General features: G+C 55.1%; 1 non-coding gene and 1 pseudogene across 1 annotated transcript; both read right to left on the reverse strand.

Annotated features, from left to right (window-relative positions):
• Positions 1 to 4,726: 4,726 nt before the first annotated feature.
• On the reverse strand, positions 4,727 to 7,709 carry LOC126313620 (large subunit ribosomal RNA; annotated as a pseudogene).
• Positions 7,710 to 7,897: 188 nt separating this feature from the next.
• Positions 7,898 to 8,052, reverse strand: LOC126313649 (5.8S ribosomal RNA). The gene has a single exon (XR_007555297.1). It is a non-coding gene; the product is annotated as a 5.8S ribosomal RNA (ribosomal RNA).
• Positions 8,053 to 8,992: the final 940 nt, after the last annotated feature.

Raw genomic sequence — 8,992 nt, forward strand, 5'->3', positions numbered from 1 at the left:
CCATACATCTGTTGTATATTTTCGTAAGGCCCGGAGCCAGTTTGTTTGCAATACATTGCAGAACTTCTGCAGGAATTGCATCCGGCCCCGGGGCCTTGCACTTTGCAAAGGAGCGAATAGCTGCCTTCACTTCCTCGATGGAGTAGGGGTACACCTGTACGTTGTTGTAGTAGTGTAGCTGGTCTTGCCGTCTTATTTCCTGCTGCATCTCGGTGTCAGTGTCAGGTCGATCGTCTGGGAGGAGCACTCTCAGTAGCTCCTCAGCGGTCTCTGACCAGTCCTGTATCATTCTGTCTGTGTCACCGACTCTTACAGTCGAGAGATGCATTGGTGAATGAATTTTTTCTCTAACTATTTTGTATGGTGTACCCCATGGATCCAAAGTCAGGTGAGACTTTACAAAATCTTCCCAGCTCCGCTGGCGGTGTTGTCTGAGAGTTTCCTTGAAGAGCCATTTCCTTCTCCTATACTGGGCAAGATGGTAGTGCCGTTCCTCCTGGGTGAAGGACCTTTGATAGCTGCTTCGTGCTCTTCTCATAGACTGCCTGAGCCGGGTAAGCTCTGGAGTCCATGGAGAAGTCGCTTTTCGTATGAAGCGCCTTCGCGTTGGTATCGCCGCGGCCAAGGCCGCCCTGATTGAGACAATTAAGGCCCCTACGGCCTCCTCCACTTCAAAAGGACCGTCTCCCAGCTCCGGAGGATGAAACTCCGCCTCCAACAGGTCCCAGTCTGCTCTCCCGTAGTCATACTGCATTGTCCACCCCTCTAGCACACGCTCCCCTTGTGATGCTATCGTAAATTCAATAGCGTTATGATCACTGGTGGTTATGTTGTCGTTGACCTGCCAATTTTGAATAGTGTTCACAATGTTTGTCGTACAGAGCGTGACATCAATAGAGGATGCTGCCCCAGCTCTGCTCCTGTAGGTAGGAGGGTTGCCGGGGAGATTAACAACATTTAAATTATGTTCCATAATTATATCTTCTAGTGCCTGTCCTCTTTGATCTTGAACTTGGCTGTGCCATAGGGGGGATTTTGCGTTACTGTCCATTGATATTATAATTGCTTTGCCTGCTAGGGCTCGCAATACTGTAGATAACTGCCCAAGATAAATATTGATTGGATCCCTGTATTGACAGTATATATTGATTATATACCAAGATGTATTATAAAAGTTTATCTCCACAACCGTTACATGGGAAGTGCAATACTGTGTCAAGACAGTGGTTTTAATTAACTTGTTGTAGATGACAATTGCTGACATGGGATTTGGACCCATTGATATTACCTGGGCAGTGACGGGAAAGCCTGTGACCTTGCCGGAGGCAGAGCTTGGCTCTTGAATTAACATGACATCGATGTTCTTCTCTTCCGCTATCTTTCGGAGCTCCTGAGTTACGAGGGAGCTCCTCATAGCATTTATTTGTAAGACTTTTATCTTAATCCGGGTGTCTGGTGTAGAAATGGCTATCAGGCCATACCTGGGCAGGATCAAAACCAATCCTGCCGTGCATCTTGACCATGTTTTTATAGGTCTTGTCAATATCAAATTCCCGACCCCATCTGATATATAATTTTGACACTAGGTCTTGTAATTTTTCAAAGTCTGTGGGAATATTTAACGCAGCAAGATGAATACAGTCTGCATCCTCCAGTGCCGGGAATGTGACCTTCTCTCCGCGAGGATGCCCGACCCTCACCAGCTGCCTCAGAGCCGCGTTTAGGACTGTGGGTTCCTCCAGTCTTGACAGTCTTAACGTTTCCTCACAAATAGTGTATGTGTCTCCTGGTGGACACTGAGTGTACATTTTTCCAGCTTGAATTGTTTCGACATCCTCTTGCGTCATTTTTGGAGTCTGCTGGTGCTCTGCTGCAGAGACTGGCGCGGCAGCCGACGACGACTCCACCTCCGAGGACGAGCGTGAACTCCCGCTCCCGGCGGATGAAGCCGCCCCGCCGGTCACCGCCACCACCCGGAAGCCCAGATGACCCCTCCCTGTGGCCAGGAAACCCCCGACCTGACAGGAGAAATCCGTCGACTCCGGCCGCTCTGTCGGAACAGGAAGTGTGTAGGTCTCTCCCTCCTCTCGCGTGAGAAAGCCCCCACTCTGTGAAGAGGTAGACTCCAAGCTGGTCTGCTCGGTCGCCGGCTCACCTGGAGGACTCCTCCTAATGGCCAGGAAGGACCCAACCTGGCAGGAGAAGTCCCGCATCTCCGGTCGCACGTCTGGAACTAAGACAGAATAGACCTTCCTCTCCTCCCTCTCGTTGACCACCGAGGGCAGAGATTCCTGTGATTCCTGGAGCTTCCGCCACCGACCTGCATCTCGCAACTGCTTGCTTGGTGATTTCCGAGTGACCCTATAGCGCGTTGCCATAGCCTGTCCTCTGTATGAGCCGCTGTATCATTATTTTGTAAGTTGCACACTCCTTACCAGGAGTGTTGCAAGTGCGTTTCCGGTATTTACATGGGATGCAGGTGGGCGTTTCTCTTTCGCACTTTGTTTTGTCGTGCTTTTCGCTTCCGCAATTCCCACATACTGGGTTTAGGAAGCTACAGTATTTTGCAACGTGTCCGTAATCGTGACATTTGGTACATTTAGCAAGGGCAGTATAGTCCTTGACTGATATTGCATTGTAGCCTATGTATAGTCTATTGGTTGTTATGATCTGTTTACGCAATGCTGGTGACACTTCAATGGCATGGTGCACAGTGTTTCGGTCACGAGGACCTGCCTTAAAACGGACCTTGAATTGTTCTATGAACTCTTTGCGAGTCATTTTATCCTCAAAATTCTGTGCATAAACGCAGTCAGCCACGTTGTCCTGAGTCATATATGATGGTACATCGTACATCATCATAAGTGGCCTTCGCTTTCTGGGCTTTTCACATGTAAATGACTCATGGATTTTAGTGTTGTTCATTAGCTTGTCACTGTCCTCAGTAGAGGCCAGTTCAACTATCAGCACGTTTTTTGTAGTCCTGATCTGATTTATTTTTATTTTGTCTACTGTAGGGTTTATACTCTTTTCAAACTTTGCTTTTGCAGTCTTAACATCGTCCCCTTTCTTTGGCTTTATGAAGACTGTTGGGACGGCTTTCTGTACGTTCTGCTTAATCGTATCTTGCACCGTGCGTTTTATAGTGATTGGTGCTGCCGCGACTGCAGCATAAGACTTCTGGGGCTTTGCCGCCTCTTTTCTAAGACGGTCATTTTCCGCCTTTATCTCTTCATATTGCCCCTCTAGCTTGGCATGCGCCAAAGCCCAGTTGGCAATTTCTTCTTTGATCACCCGGATTTGATCTGCGGTGATCTTTCCATGTTTGATGCTTCGGTCTAGAAGCCGAAGAAAATGCGTGTGTCGCTCCATGACGGAGACATTCGATCTTGCATCGAATGGAGCGTCTTGCTCCGGTAGCGCCGTATCACTCTCCACGTTTTCCGCCATCATTGAATTGAAGAGTGATTAATTGGAGGCCCGTCTCTTACAACGGACCGGCCTCTCTGGCATGGGGGGGGGGGCAAATTGCAGCTCGCTCACCAGTCCCGCCCCTTGACCAAGAGCTTTAAGAGCTGCTGGGTTTAGCACGCCGTTTCCAGCGCACTAGTCCCCTTCCACAACCACATCACTGGTGATTTCACCCGTCCCTCCCCGGCAAATGCCCATCGCATTCCGGAGAGGCGGATTCACCTCTCGGCCTTCGCCCCCTACTCGGCCGAGTTCCCACCTAAAGGCCAAGAACCCAGTCCTACCCAGGTGCTGGGTCGGTCCCCCAGACTTTCGGGGGTCTGGCCCCATCTAACCTAGCCGGGGACATGTCACCACGCCCCGGCTTGACGGAGCATGTCCGGGACATCCCGTTCACGGCGATGAGCCTTTGCCGGCTCGGGCCGTGATCCCTCCCCAGCGAATGTGGCCGTGGGGTTTGCAGAGCTGAGATGTTGTTTGCCCTGCGAGGGACAGATCTTGTGTCCCTTGCGACGCAGCTTCCCCTGCGCCATGCACCCTTTGCTTTCGCCTTGGGTTGGGGGACCATTTAACGTCGTCCAGGACGTGAGGAACTACAGCAGCCAGACAGCAGGGCTCCGGGATCGTCGTGAGACTTACCCTCATACCCTCGCCCAGCCGCCGCGCTCAACTCAGGAGAGACAGGTGGTGTGTCTCTCGTTACGCAGCTTCCCCTGCGCCACGCACCCTTTGCTTTTGCTTGGGTTGGGGGCACTTAACGTCTTGCCACGACGGGAGTTTTACGTCCTGCCTTGACACACGACAACCCTCACAAATCCACAGCCCAGAGATGTTGATGGTGGTAGCTGGGTCTTATATGTGGAGTTTGACATCATCGAGACGGTGCGGCACTCAAGCCCGAGTTACGTTCCCCAGGGGGGTCTCCACACGTACCGGGGGATCATGACCGACCATGTCTCACCCACCGCTTTTGCTAGTTAACGGTGGGCCAGTGCGGACCGTGAGGATTGCACCCAGTTAAGGGCTAGCCTTTTAACGTCATGCATGGACGGCCCATCCCGTGTTAGCTTCGCCCCATCTAAGGGGGTTACTGAGCCAGAGAGCCACGACAAGGCCACGAGATTGGACATTACGGTCCCCGCCCCACTCAGGTTCCTCTGAGCCCCGACGCGTTCGTTGACTTCGGGGAATCAGAGGGTCTCCTGGCGGTTTTAACCCAGTTATGGGAGGCGACACACCTCCCCCAGGTGGCGCTACGCAGACCGCTTTTCCCTGGAGTAGATAGGGACAGCGGGAATCTCGTTAATCCATTCATGCGCGTCACTAATTAGATGACGAGGCATTTGGCTATATTAAGAGAAGTCATAGTTAACTCACGCCGTTTACCCGCGCTTTGCTTGAATTTCTTCACGTTGACATTCAGAGCACTGGGCAGAAATCACATTGCGTCAACACCCGCTAGGGCCATCGCAATGCTTTGTTTTAATTAGACAGTCGGATTCCCCCAGTCCGTGCCAGTTCTGAGTTGATCGTTGAATGGCGGCCGAAGAGAATCCGCGCACCCGCGCGCCCCCGGAGGAGCACGCTAAGGCGGACGCGGCCTCGCAGCAAGGAAGATCCGTGGGAGGCCAAGGCACGGCACCGAGCTCGGATCCTGCACGCAGGTTGAAGCACCGGGGCGCGAACGCCGCGCAGGCGCGCGCATCCTGCACCGCCGGCCAGCACGAGGCCAACCAACGGCGAGAGCAGACCACGCCCGCGCTAAACGCCCGCACTTACCGGCACCCCTACGGCACTCACCTCGCCCAGGCCCGGCACGTTAGCGCTGACCCACTTCCCGACCAAGCCCGACACGCCCCGATCCTCAGAGCCAATCCTTATCCCGAAGTTACGGATCCAATTTGCCGACTTCCCTTACCTACATTATTCTATCGACTAGAGGCTCTTCACCTTGGAGACCTGCTGCGGATATGGGTACGAACCGGCGCGACACCTCCACGTGGCCCTCTCCCGGATTTTCAAGGTCCGAGGGGAAGATCGGGACACCGCCGCAACTGCGGTGCTCTTCGCGTTCCAAACCCTATCTCCCTGCTAGAGGATTCCAGGGAACTCGAACGCTCATGCAGAAAAGAAAACTCTTCCCCGATCTCCCGACGGCGTCTCCGGGTCATTTTGGGTTACCCCGACGAGCATCTCTAAAAGAGGGGCCCGACTTATATCGGTTCCGCTGCCGGGTTCCGGAATAGGAACCGGATTCCCTTTCGCCCAACGGGGGCCAGCACAAAGTGCATCATGCTATGACGGCCCCCATCAACATCGGATTTCTCCTAGGGCTTAGGATCGACTGACTCATGTGCAACGGCTGTTCACACGAAACCCTTCTCCGCGTCAGCCCTCCAGGGCCTCGCTGGAGTATTTGCTACTACCACCAAGATCTGCACCGACGGCGGCTCCAGGCAGGCTCACGCCCAGACCCTTCTGCGCCCACCGCCGCGACCCTCCTACTCGTCAGGGCTTCGCGGCCGGCCGCGAGGACCGGCCATGACTGCCAGACTGACGGCCGAGTATAGGCACGACGCTTCAGCGCCATCCATTTTCATGGCTAGTTGCTTCGGCAGGTGAGTTGTTACACACTCCTTAGCGGATTCCGACTTCCATGGCCACCGTCCTGCTGTCTTAAGCAACCAACGCCTTTCATGGTTTCCCATGAGCGTCGATTCGGGCGCCTTAACTCGGCGTTTGGTTCATCCCACAGCGCCAGTTCTGCTTACCAAAAGTGGCCCACTTGGCACTCCGATCCGAGTCGTTTGCTCGCGGCTTCAGCATATCAAGCAAGCCGGAGATCTCACCCATTTAAAGTTTGAGAATAGGTTGAGGTCGTTTCGGCCCCAAGGCCTCTAATCATTCGCTTTACCGGATGAGACTCGTACGAGCACCAGCTATCCTGAGGGAAACTTCGGAGGGAACCAGCTACTAGATGGTTCGATTAGTCTTTCGCCCCTATACCCAGCTCCGACGATCGATTTGCACGTCAGAATCGCTACGGACCTCCATCAGGGTTTCCCCTGACTTCGTCCTGGCCAGGCATAGTTCACCATCTTTCGGGTCCCAACGTGTACGCTCTAGGTGCGCCTCACCTCGCAATGAGGACGAGACGCCCCGGGAGTGCGGAGGCCGCCGCCCCGTGAAGGGCGGGGAAGCCCCATCCTCCCTCGGCCCGCGCAAGGCGAGACCTTCACTTTCATTACGCCTTTAGGTTTCGTACAGCCCAATGACTCGCGCACATGTTAGACTCCTTGGTCCGTGTTTCAAGACGGGTCGTGAAATTGTCCAAAGCTGAAGCGCCGCTGACGGGAGCGATTATTCCGCCCGAGAGCATCCCGAGCCAACAGCGGCGCGGGTCCGGGGCCGGGCCAGGTAGGTCCGTCATCCGGGAAGAACCGCGCGCGCTTGCCGGGAGCCCGAGCGCCCAAAGGGGCGAATCGACTCCTCCAGATATACCGCCGAGCAGCCAGCCAGGACACCGGGGCTCTGCCCAACAGACGCGAACCGAGGCCCGCGGAAGGACAGGCTGCGCACCCGGGCCGTAGGCCGGCACCCAGCGGGTCGCGACGTCCTACTAGGGGAGAAGTGCGGCCCACCGCACACCGGAACGGCCCCACCCCGCGGCGAGTGGAAAGGCAACCGGACACGACCCCGCCGCGGATTGCTCCGCGCGGGCGGCCGGCCCCATCTGCCGAGGGCGGGGGCCAGTGGCCGGATGGGCGTGAATCTCACCCGTTCGACCTTTCGGACTTCTCACGTTTACCCCAGAACGGTTTCACGTACTTTTGAACTCTCTCTTCAAAGTTCTTTTCAACTTTCCCTCACGGTACTTGTTCGCTATCGGTCTCGTGGTCATATTTAGTCTCAGATGGAGTTTACCACCCACTTGGAGCTGCACTCTCAAGCAACCCGACTCGAAGGAGAGGTCCCGCCGACGCTCGCACCGGCCGCTACGGGCCTGGCACCCTCTACGGGCCGTGGCCTCATTCAAGTTGGACTTGGGCTCGGCGCGAGGCGTCGGGGTAGTGGACCCTCCCAAACACCACACGCCACGACAGGCGGCAGCCTGCGGGGTTCGGTGCTGGACTCTTCCCTGTTCGCTCGCCGCTACTGGGGGAATCCTTGTTAGTTTCTTTTCCTCCGCTTAGTAATATGCTTAAATTCAGCGGGTAGTCTCGCCTGCTCTGAGGTCGTTGTACGAGGTGTCGCACGCCACACCGCCAGCCGGCTGTGCACGCTACCGAGAAAGTACCGGTATGCGAACCGCCAGGCGACGGGCGCGCATCGCACGTTTAAGGAGACGCGGCCGGCCACACAGGCGACCACGACACTCCCACGTCTCCGAAGCGGGACAAACGCCGCGCGCTTCAGTATACGTAGCCGACCCTCAGCCAGACGTGGCCCGGGAACGGAATCCATGGACCGCAATGTGCGTTCGAAACGTCGATGTTCATGTGTCCTGCAGTTCACATGTCGACGCGCAATTTGCTGCGTTCTTCATCGACCCACGAGCCGAGTGATCCACCGTCCTGGGTGATCTTTTCCTTTTCAGTCTCCCACTGTCTCTTTCAAAACAGTAGCATTTGCGGGACTGAGGCGTCTGACGGCCCCTGTTCCACTATTTTTTTGTGTCCAACGGCCTCACAGCCGATGGGCGTCGTACGGCTCCACACCGGAGCGGACAGGCACTCGGGCGAACGTCATTCAAAACCGGCGCCAGGCGCCAGGTACCGCAGGCCAGCCGCTCCAGAGCTTCAGCGCTCGTACCACACAACAACAACACTTCCACTAGTTTTGAGAGGCACGCGTGGTTCCGCACGCGGCGCACGGCTACTGCCGTACAGGTAGCGTGTTGCGCGACACGACACGCACATCGAAAGACATGTAGTCTAGTCGGTAATGATCCTTCCGCAGGTTCACCTACGGAAACCTTGTTACGACTTTTACTTCCTCTAAATGATCAAGTTTGGTCATCTTTCCGGTAGCATCGGCAACGACAGAGTCGATGCCGCGTACCAGTCCGAAGACCTCACTAAATCATTCAATCGGTAGTAGCGACGGGCGGTGTGTACAAAGGGCAGGGACGTAATCAACGCGAGCTTATGACTCGCGCTTACTGGGAATTCCTCGTTCATGGGGAACAATTGCAAGCCCCAATCCCTAGCACGAAGGAGGTTCAGCGGGTTACCCCGACCTTTCGGCCTAGGAAGACACGCTGATTCCTTCAGTGTAGCGCGCGTGCGGCCCAGAACATCTAAGGGCATCACAGACCTATTATTGCTCAATCTCGTGCGGCTAGAAGCCGCCTGTCCCTCTAAGAGGAAAAGTAATCGCTGACAGCACGAAGGATGTCACGCGACTAGTTAGCAGGCTAGAGTCTCGTTCGTTATCGGAATTAACCAGACAAATCGCTCCACCAACTAAGAACGGCCATGCACCACCACCCACCGAATCAAGAAAGAGCTATCAATCTGTC

The sequence above is a fragment of the Schistocerca gregaria genome, unplaced genomic scaffold (assembly GCF_023897955.1).
Source record: "Schistocerca gregaria isolate iqSchGreg1 unplaced genomic scaffold, iqSchGreg1.2 ptg000483l, whole genome shotgun sequence".
Classification (NCBI taxonomy): Eukaryota; Metazoa; Arthropoda; class Insecta; order Orthoptera; family Acrididae; genus Schistocerca; species Schistocerca gregaria.